Source organism: Triticum aestivum, chromosome 1B (assembly GCF_018294505.1).
Source record: "Triticum aestivum cultivar Chinese Spring chromosome 1B, IWGSC CS RefSeq v2.1, whole genome shotgun sequence".
In the NCBI taxonomy this organism is placed as follows: domain Eukaryota; kingdom Viridiplantae; phylum Streptophyta; class Magnoliopsida; order Poales; family Poaceae; genus Triticum; species Triticum aestivum.
Genome location: NC_057795.1, coordinates 646,114,188 through 646,124,187, shown reverse-complemented (window position 1 = coordinate 646,124,187; position 10,000 = coordinate 646,114,188). Strand labels below are relative to the sequence as shown.

The window sequence follows — 10,000 nt, the reverse complement described above, 5'->3', positions numbered from 1 at the left end:
GTGTAGTGTAGTAAAGGAGGTGGGCTTAGAGCCAGCAAGCAAAGTAAGGCAAAGCTTTATCGCGAAGAGGGCAGATGAATGAATTGGTTCCAGGGTATGCCTTCCGAGGTATGCCGGGCAATAAGGGCAAGGAAGGCTGCGAGAAGAGTTTCAGGACTAGGCCAGAGGACTCCTGTCCATAAGGCTAGGAAGGCAGGAGCAAAAAGATTGAACTAGCCCACGCATCTGCTCCCCTCTCAATCCACCAATAACTCCCATCTCCCAGCATCTCATTCCCCCACCCCGTCGTCGAGAGCAGCCAGCCCTTCTCAATAGAATCCATCTGCCATTGCCTGAATCTCAATCTGCCCCTCCTGTCCGAAAAGAAGCATATCCGAATAAAGGTACCAAGGTAACCCTTAGAGTCAAAGCATTTTTCGCTATTAAGGACTTACTGAAAAAGGCTCAAAAAAACAGGAATCAGTTGGAGGAAACTAAGGACCAGGTTCACATTATCAGTGAGCGCGGATAAGAACGTTTCCTGGAATTCCACATCCCATATTGACTCTACCATCCCTAACATTGGCCACTAAGTCCAATCTGACCTATCTCAAATAAGATCTTTTAGGATCAATTGGTTAGGCATCCCTCTTCTTTGTTTGCATAAGGCCACTAGCCATCTAGTGTTCGCTATCCTTCATCTTTCGATTAGCGAGATGATCTTAAAAACTACAGGCCTGAAATTTGCCTTTCTTAAGACCCCGTTGAACATATTTTCAAAATGTTCCATCATTGGGTATAAGTAGAATCTTCATAGCCCAAAAAAAACACAGTCAAAGTCAAACGTTTGTCGGTGGCACAGGGTTGTGTTTGAAGAAATGGAGTTTCGTTGTTCGTCACATGAAACTCTGCACTTAGGGATCAGCCTCACAAATATGCTCTTCGAGCTTTGAAACCGTCTTCTTTGTGGACTCGGCTGTAGGCTATATATCCATGGCTTGTTGAGATCCCCTTCCTCCTTCCTTTCTCACTGGAAAAAGCAGTAGTTGTCAATCGACGACCAGTTATCAATCAATCTGATGAAGGTAACAATATCCTCCTTGAAATCCATATAATCATTCCCTGGAAAATCAACCAGATTCTCCCTCCTCTTATGGCTCAAAGGCTCAACCTGGCTAGTAAGTCGGCATAGGAGAGGAGCACTCATTCATCTTGTGGTGGGCTGGCTTACTACTCCCCGATATTAGCTCTCAGCAGTTAAGCAATTCCGAAATCAGTTTGTTGCCCTGCAAAGTCTTTGACCTTGGGTATATGAGTAGGAGACTTAGGACAGTAGCGTCGATAGGTAGTAGGGCAAGCTGCCGGATTGACAGCCAGTTATTAGGACAGTGGGTAAGCTACTTAGGCTAGGGAATAGGTACACATAGGTCAGATACGCGGGCAAGTCTCAATAACCAAAGTAGGAGTTGATGAGTGACTTTCTTCTTCTCTATTCCTTCTTACTGGACTGGACGGATTCCTTTCTGTAAACTGAGTTAATGGAGTCAAGAAAGAAGCTAGTACAGTAGGCATTCTTATTCCGTAAAATAAGTCACTGGTAGGCAAGACTTTCTCTCGAGAGTCAGAGCTTCGAGACGACTTTCGCAGATGTTCAATCTTGCGAGGCGTATGAGCCAGATTTTTAGTACTCTCCCGACCTGTTAGAGGCCGCCCTAATAAGCGGAGATTGCCGGGAAAACGTTGCCCAACAAGACAGTAACCAACTCGAAAAAGGAGACCCTGGCATAACAAGTGGTGATCTCTGTACTAGAATAGAAGCCCTGCTAATTGTGAAGAACCCACAGCCGGGAGCGTTAGCAACTGGATTTTACCACACTCCATTATACCCTCCCTTGGGGGATGGCTTGGTGCTAATGTAGGACTTTCGGAGACCTTCCGCTTGCTGTTTTGGTCCAGCCTGAGTGGCCATAACTTCTACTGTGATTTAGTTTGGAGCGGTCTTGCTCTTGTTGTTCCATTGTTGCACGTTCTATTCTGATATTTAGGACCAAGAGGTACTGGATTCTCTTTCGGATAGGCCCTGAAAGGAGAAGAAAGGCTGAAATGCCAACGGACGTCTGTCTATTCTCTAATTCACCCGATCCCTATCCACTTTCCAAAAAGGAAGAATGCATGAACCACGGCAGAGGAGAAAGGACGGATCACCTGCCGATCTTTTACGAAACTATGCCAGAAAGGATATAAAGATTGACCGGTACAAAAGCCATCTCCATCAATCTACGCTCATTAAGGAGAGGGTTCCTTAGAGAATAAAATGGGGAGCGAACGAAAAAGATGTGTGGCTGAGGTGTTGGGAGCCCCCAATAGAGAAGGACGATGCGGAAAGGTATGGTGGGAATACAAACAGGCCTGGACAGAAGAAGTAGACGAAAGACCTCCAGGCTGTGTCGTCATTCTCAATCCTGAAAAGAGAGCGCGCATCCTGAGGAAGGCGCGTCATTCAAAGGTTCCCATTTTTTCCTTAGTTGACCCCGTGTTTCTATCGGATCCTAAGCTTCATCGGGACAAGCACATAAACCATCCCATCCCGGTAGAGGGGACAGAGCAGCTCAGCGGGCTAATCAGTGACCTCATCTACCCAAAGACTTTATTTCTGCTGTACTTTCTTAAGCAATAGGAGCTCCTTCATATGCCCTTGAAGGCGGGAATATTGGTACTGAAACGAGGTTTAAAGGTACCTTTTCCCGTTGTCCGCTTTGCCTTCGTATGACTTTCCTTGGCAAACTATCCCAAAAAAGGAATGGGCTTTTTCAAAATCAAACTTGTTGTTTACTCATTGTGGCAAAACAAAACTCTCTTATTTTCCTTCGAGATGAATACCAATTTGATAGAGGTGGGGCATTTTCCATGAGTGGATTCGAGAATGTGGTCCCTCCTCTCTTTTGACCAGTCCTTGGCTTCTTTGTTTGATGATGGCGATAGCTCTTCTCTAGCCCGGCTAGATAACAAAACAATGAAATAGCACGCCACTGTGGTGATAAATCTTCTTGATGAAATCTTACTGATTCGACTCGTGGACCTTTTCCAAAGAGTAGTGGCCTTCGTTCGAAAGGTGAAAACAACCAGTCAATACCTTATTGATTCAAAAGGGAATGCAGATGCAATCTACTTGGAATAAAGGGTCTTGGCATGTAGTTGACTTCATAATGAAGAGCCAGAAGTTTAATGTCACTAGCTTCATTCTTACAGAAATTGATCAAGCTAGAAAGAAGGGATTTCCACAAGAATCTTCTCTTTGCACCACACATCATGAGAATGATATTGAACAAGAGTCAGCTCAGCCTGCCTCTTCCTTTACTCCCCATTTTTAGACTTCTACAAGTCGATCTTCTTACGATGGAAATCACGAAAAAGATCATTCGCTCTTACCTCGCCTGGAGCAGACAAAACGTCTTTTGTTTGTCCTTTGGCCTTTTCATTTCAGTACCGAAGCCGAGTAGATCAATCAGATGACCATGGGTATGAGTCTCTTGTTTCACCTTCAGGTGTCCCATTTCTGCATCCGTTCTTGTAAGCGATAGCGATCCGTTGACAAGAAATCACTTAGATTAATAAGGTTTTGTGACTACGAGTTGCAGAAAGCGGCGCAGCCAATGGCCTGGGCTTTGAGTGGTATGAATTGAATAAAATATCATAATAAGCACGGTCGATCAACATTGGGGTCAGCATTAAGAAAGAGAAACCATGGGATATGGCCACGATGGACTTTATTGAGGGCCCGGCGCCAGGGAACTATACTCGCTAGTCCAAGCTACTGGTTTTATTTATAGAGTCAAGGGTGAGCATGTGACTGTGACTAAATAGCAGCGTGCCTTTGGCTCGCAGTATTGGAAAAAGATGAATCGGACTTGGCAGATTGAACTGCAGACTATAAAGAAGGAGGAAGAAAGCCCATAATTATCATGTATGACAAGGTTGTTCTTATCATGGTGAAACTGTTGGAAAAAGGTTACTGTGATTTTCTATCTATTAGTTGACTACGGAGCTTCTTCGTCCCAACCTATCTATATGTGAAAAGCACTCCGCCAGAATCCTCGTAGTAGTAAGTCGTGGATTACAAGCTGTCCCTTCCGAAAAGCTCGTTTGCAATAGATATAGGGTTTACCAACCTCGGGCATGGACATAGACACCAGATCATTTTGATAGAAATGAGGTAGACTGGAAGCTGAAGACAATAGACCAATGGAACTAATCAATCACTTGCTTTCCCAACTGGAGCAGGAAACTTCCAACCAAATAGGAGGGACCCGGAAGAAGAGATAAATGACAACTATCTCTAGAGAATTGAAAAGAGGTGTGCGGACTATGTTATTGAATCGGCCATGAAAACCTAAAATGAAGGAATAGGGGGTCTGGGATAAGCATGTATTGGAGGCGGGTTTCCCAATAAGTCAATAGCTATCCTTCGCTATCTGGGGCTAGCTCACTCTATGAGATAAGTTTCATGTATGGTTCGAAGCAGTTAACTCCCTTTTAAGGAGCGATCGATCAGCCCCGACCATGACCGGTCTAGAATCTCTCTCATTGAGCTTCTCTTTTGCGCCTGCTTTCTTCTTGATTTATTGCAGCAGCTAGTCTCCCTTTTCCAAATTTGATTATAAGTGAAGTGAGTTATGTTTCAAGAAATTCCATCCATTTCATCGCCCAGAATAATACCCAGTCCTGCCAATCTCTACGACAATCTCTGGTTTAGTTGATCTTTTTCTATTATGAAAAGCAAGGAAACACTAGTAATGGTGGAAACAGAACTTAGAAATCTAAGGCTGAAGGCTAGTTTCATTAACGAGTCTCACCTATTTCTTACTTCCCCTACCAGCCCTACCTACATCACCTTTCATATGGAACAGGCATGCTTTAGTGATGGGGCTAGCCGCTTTCACAAGAAATCAAACCAAACAAAGACACTTAGCATAGGAGTAGATTAGGGCATCTAGTGCTCTGTTCATCGTCTGAGGACTATAAGGTGCCAAGGGAAATAGCTCCATCCCATTGGATATCCCTAGCCTTGGTGGATCAGTGCAGTGAAAAAAAACTCTTCCATTCTATCTATGGTAGATAAAGGAGCTTCAAAGCCGTAGCCATCCTCATGGCCTTTTCACCCTACAGCCGTTGCACTTTTTTTTATTAAATGAAATAGTTCGTTTTCTCGCTCTTAACTCAAAAGTACTAACTAAATAGGGGCACGGAGAAATAAAGAAGTGTGGGGGAGAAGCAGCCGAGCTCATTCCCTTCCATTCCTGCTCTATAGTAGGGGTTATGTCCCCCTTTCCTAGTGAGAGCAATACGCAATGCTGCTACGAATAGAGATAGTGCCCTATCCACTGCAAAACGGTACTCTGCTTCAACCACACGGTATGGCTCCCTCATTTCAAACCAAGCTGTAGGCCGAGTAGGAAACAGCTAAAGGTTCCGGTCCAAAGGTAAGAAGATCCGTTGGTTGGAAATCCGTATCAATTGTTACTGGTTCTCCCGTTCTTGGTACTGTGTCATGTGACTCTAAAGCCCCAACTAGGCTAGATCGAGATCTTGGTCCTTGCTAGGCTTACTCGCGTAAATAACCCCCATGTCTTAGGTGTTCTCGGGGGTAAGCGAGTCAGTACAATCGGTTGCACAACCGTCCAGTCCATATCATAATTGTCATAATCAATCATATCAGTAGGTGGCATACTTGCCTGCTCAAGTCCATCTACTATGGATGTGGGCTTGGACCAAGCCATCCCCAAACACTGAACCGGATCTTGAAAACGGGACTGAACTAAATCCGACTTCTTGGTAGCCCAGTGGCTTTTGGTCCCCATCGGAAAGTGCTGAATGGATTGCTCCTTGCCCAACGACAAAAAGAAAGAAATTTAGGAGAGGATTGATAGGTTTAAGCATTCAGGGCTGGTCGCTCTTATGTATACCTATGAGCTAGAGTCGGGAATCGAAAAGGAGACAACGGAAGCCGTACAGATCTAGTTGGGAATGCTGTTCATGTAGTGGAGAGCGTAAATGACCGGCCCTTGAGGAGCGAGTAGACTTATCATATAGAAAGGAAAGAGATAAGCGGAGGGAGGATGGTTTGATGATAGCCAAGATCTCCATCTCATTTGTCACTCTCATATTCTTAATAGGAACCGGCAAGCAGATACAACCACTAGGCCATTGCCATTCGACTAGTCTATCAGAGTATCCTACGAAGTCAGGTCCAGTAGGCGCAGGATGCGCTAAGCCATTCGATCTTCCTGCTGGTGGTCCACCATAGAGCTCCTATGTAGCCGTTTGTTTTCTCGCTTAACTAATTTGTATGAGGCGATACAGCTGAGATCAGCCAACGGTTCGAGCACTTAGCACAATGTGCCACTTAATCGGACGAGCGCAAGACCGGGTCTACCTACCTTATGACATTTATGAAAAACGAACGTTGTATTAAGGGGTTTCTATCAGTTAGTAACAAAGCCGGCAGTATCCTTGAATTCAGGGGTCAGCTACGGGAGGTATGTCTCCATGTGTGCCGAAGAAGCGTCTATCATTATACGCTGTTTATCCAATCAAAAACTTCTTCGTTTAGTTGGTAGAACCCACGCCAATATCATATTGACTCTCTCTCGTCCAATAAGAGTTTCCGAGAGTTACTTTATTCAAATTCTCTCCTTTCCAAAGCTCCACAAGGAAAAAAGAGTAATAGGACAACAATATTGCTTTCATTTATTTTGAGTTCTTTCTTTGTTGAGATGGAAATCGACGTTCTTTTGAAAAGGGCTAGGTAGTTTGCGCGCAGGCAAAACTTCTTCATGAAAGGTCAAAAATAGACTTGGATTTCATGGGTTTCTTAATGACTAGTCGTTCGTTTGAAGCCTTAAGAAAGCGGCAGAGAAAGCGGCAGTTTTTTTCCGAATGACCTTATTTCGAGAATCAACTAACCGACAAATCCGTAGCCCAGGTGATTCGCTGCCTCCCTCTCGCCAAAATGGGATGAATCTTCTCATGCAGCTTTTTGATTATTCAGGGCGCAGCGAAGCCAATTTCCATCAAGGCAAGGGGGTAAATAAGGGGGAAGAGGAATTGTAACGATAGAAAAGAGAAATGACTATAAGGAACCAACGATTCTCTCTTCTTAAACAACCTATATACTCCACAATTAACCAGCATTTGATAGATTATCCAACCCCGAGCAATCTTAGTTATTGGTGGGGGTTCGGTTCGTTAGCAGGTATTTGTTTAGTCATTCAGATAGTGACTGGCGTTTTTTTAGCTATGCATCACACACCTCATGTGGATCTAGCTTTCAACAGCGTAGAACACATTATGAGAGATGTTGAAGGGGGCTGGTTGCTCCGTTATATGCATGCTAATGGGGCAAGTATGTTTCTCATTGTGGTTCACCTTCATATTTTTCGTGGTCTATATCATGCGAGTTATAGCAGTCCTAGGGAATTTGTTCGGTGTCTCCGAGTTGTCATATTCCTATTAATGATTGTGACAGCTTTTATAGGATACGTACCACCTTGGGGTCAGATGAGCTTTTGGGGAGCAACAGTAATTACAAGCTTAGCTAGCGCCATACCAGTAGTAGGAGATACCATAGTGACTTGGCTTTGGGGTGGTTTCTCCGTGAACAATGCCACCTTAAATCGTTTTTTTAGTCTCCATCATTTACTCCCGCTTATTTTAGTAGGCGCCAGTCTTCTTCATCTGGCCGCATTGCATCAATATGGATCAAATAATCCATTGGATGTACATTCTGAGATGGATAAAATTGCTTCTTACCCTTATTTTTATGTAAAGGATCTTGTAGGTCGGGTAGCTTCTGCTATCTTTTTTTCCATTTGGATTTTTTTTGCTCCTAATGTTTTGGGGCATCCCGACAATTATATACCTGCTAATCCGATGCCCACCCCGCCTCATATTGTGCAGGAATGGTATTTCCTACCGATCCATGCCATTCTTCGCAGTATACCTGACAAAGCGGGAGGTGTAGCCGCAATAGCACCAGTTTTTATATCTCTCTTGGCTTTACCTTTTTTTTAAAGAAATGTATGTGCGTAGTTCAAGTTTTTGAACGATTCACAAGGAATATTTTGTTTGCTTTTGGCGGATTGCTCACTACTAGGTTGGATCGGATATCAACCTGTGGAGGCACCATTTGTTACTATTGGACAAATTCCTTCTGTCTTTTTCTTCTTGTTCTTTGCCATAACGCCCATTCCGGGACGAGTTGGAAGAGGAATTCCAAAATATTACACGGATGAGACTCATCGCACCGGATCCTTTTGGCCATAGCCATAGAAGAAGCTGCTCCTCCGAAGCGGAGGGAGGGGAATCTATTGATTCCTATAACCCTGCTTATATAGCGTTTTTAAGACAACATTTAGGGTTTTTCCCGGGTTTGGTACCAAGTCTGGATAAACTCCTTTCGGTTCTTAAACCGGAGGAAATTCTCTTTCTGGCTTTCCGCTTCCCGCGGGATGCGAACATGTTTAAATTGCCCCTAAAGAAGATCAAAGATATGATTAAAGAAGTAATGGCTAAAGAGGAGGAAAACAGATACAAGCCTCCGGTGGAAGGTTGTGAAGACCTAAGTATGACGGAGGAGGAAAACAGATACAAGCCTCCGGTGGAAGGTTGTGAAGACCTAAGTATGACGGAGGAGGAAAGGAAAAAATTGCTGGAAGCATTTTCTTTCCTATGGGATAAAAAACAATGAATTGGAACTATTGAGTGGTGTAGGTATCCATCTTAGCAAATAGAGATACCGAGGCCCACCAACCTACTACTTGTTGGTTTGGTGGGGAAAGAGGAGTGGGTATGAGGGCTTCTTTCACTTTTTAAGGCTAGTTTACATCATTCCACATGATGATTTGCTAATTGTTTTATGATCCTTGACTAGCTATATAGACCCTAGGAACTTGCATGTGCTATTACTGCTGTATAAAGGAAAGGTGGCTCACGTTACCACTCTCCCCTATTCCTACAGGAAGGAAGAGTCCATCAAATGCAAGTCGCTACCAGTTTCCTATTTTGGATGAATACCATCGCACCATTTGACCTCGAAGTAACGAGTACTCAAGGAATCCTCTGGAATTCCAGTCATGATGATCAGGTACCCGGAGTACATCACCCTCATCAGGAAGAAAAGAGAGAGAAGTGGAGTAAAATGGATTCAAATGCCGCATTGCAAGTGAACAAAAGAAACTAGTGGAAATAGAAAGAGAATGAACAAGTGTATCAATTCATGAGTTAAGGAATACTATTGGGAAGATTGGGTGACTAATATCCTGAGAAAACGATCTCTTGCTTCCCTTGAAACATGCTGAGAGGACCATTTCGATTAGTGAGAAGCTCAGTTCATGGGTCATGACAACAGATCATATCGTGTACCAGTGCACTGTTCTTTAGAGATCTATGTTCAGTGAACAAGAATGTAGTGAGGGGTGCTACTTTAGTGTTATTCCTAGACTGATGAAGTGAAGACTTTAGGCCTCGCTAATAGTGGACCAGCTGAGAATGTTTGTTTCTCTTTTCTGTAGATATATCAATATTCCTTGAACGCCTTATGAATGGTGGCGAGGATGTGGAAGAGCTAGTCATATAGTCCTTGAAGCTTGATTCCTTTTATCGGTTAGCAAGGAGTTTGAAGCTTGAGTACTTTCATTCAGCTTTCGTTCCTGTGGAATGAAGTTGGTTCAGAGGTCTCAAGTAGATCTTCTCAGACAGCGAGTAATATCTCTACTACACTTTCCTTCCACTTTATGTTGAGCAAGTTCACCTGTTAGCTTTCCCGCCAAAGGACAGCAAGCCAGTAATGTGAATCATCATAGTTTCTGTTTTCAGACAAGTACAGCGTCCACCTTTATCATATTAGCAAATAGCTGATCTTAAGAGATCTCAAATAAGGGACATACTTTTGCGTATTTCCGAATGGAGCAGAATAGTCATTCAACTGATGCTTTGAAAGTATTAAACGAGGCGATGTCTTTAT

At 43.6% G+C, this 10,000-nt stretch overlaps 1 long non-coding RNA gene across 1 annotated transcript; it reads left to right on the top strand.

Moving 5' to 3' along the window:
• Positions 1-8,373: 8,373 nt before the first annotated feature.
• On the top strand, positions 8,374-8,787 carry LOC123145010 (uncharacterized). Its single transcript, XR_006472034.1, has 2 exons — positions 8,374-8,585; positions 8,643-8,787. It is a non-coding gene; the product is annotated as an uncharacterized lncRNA (long non-coding RNA).
• The last annotated feature ends 1,213 nt before the right edge of the window (positions 8,788-10,000 follow it).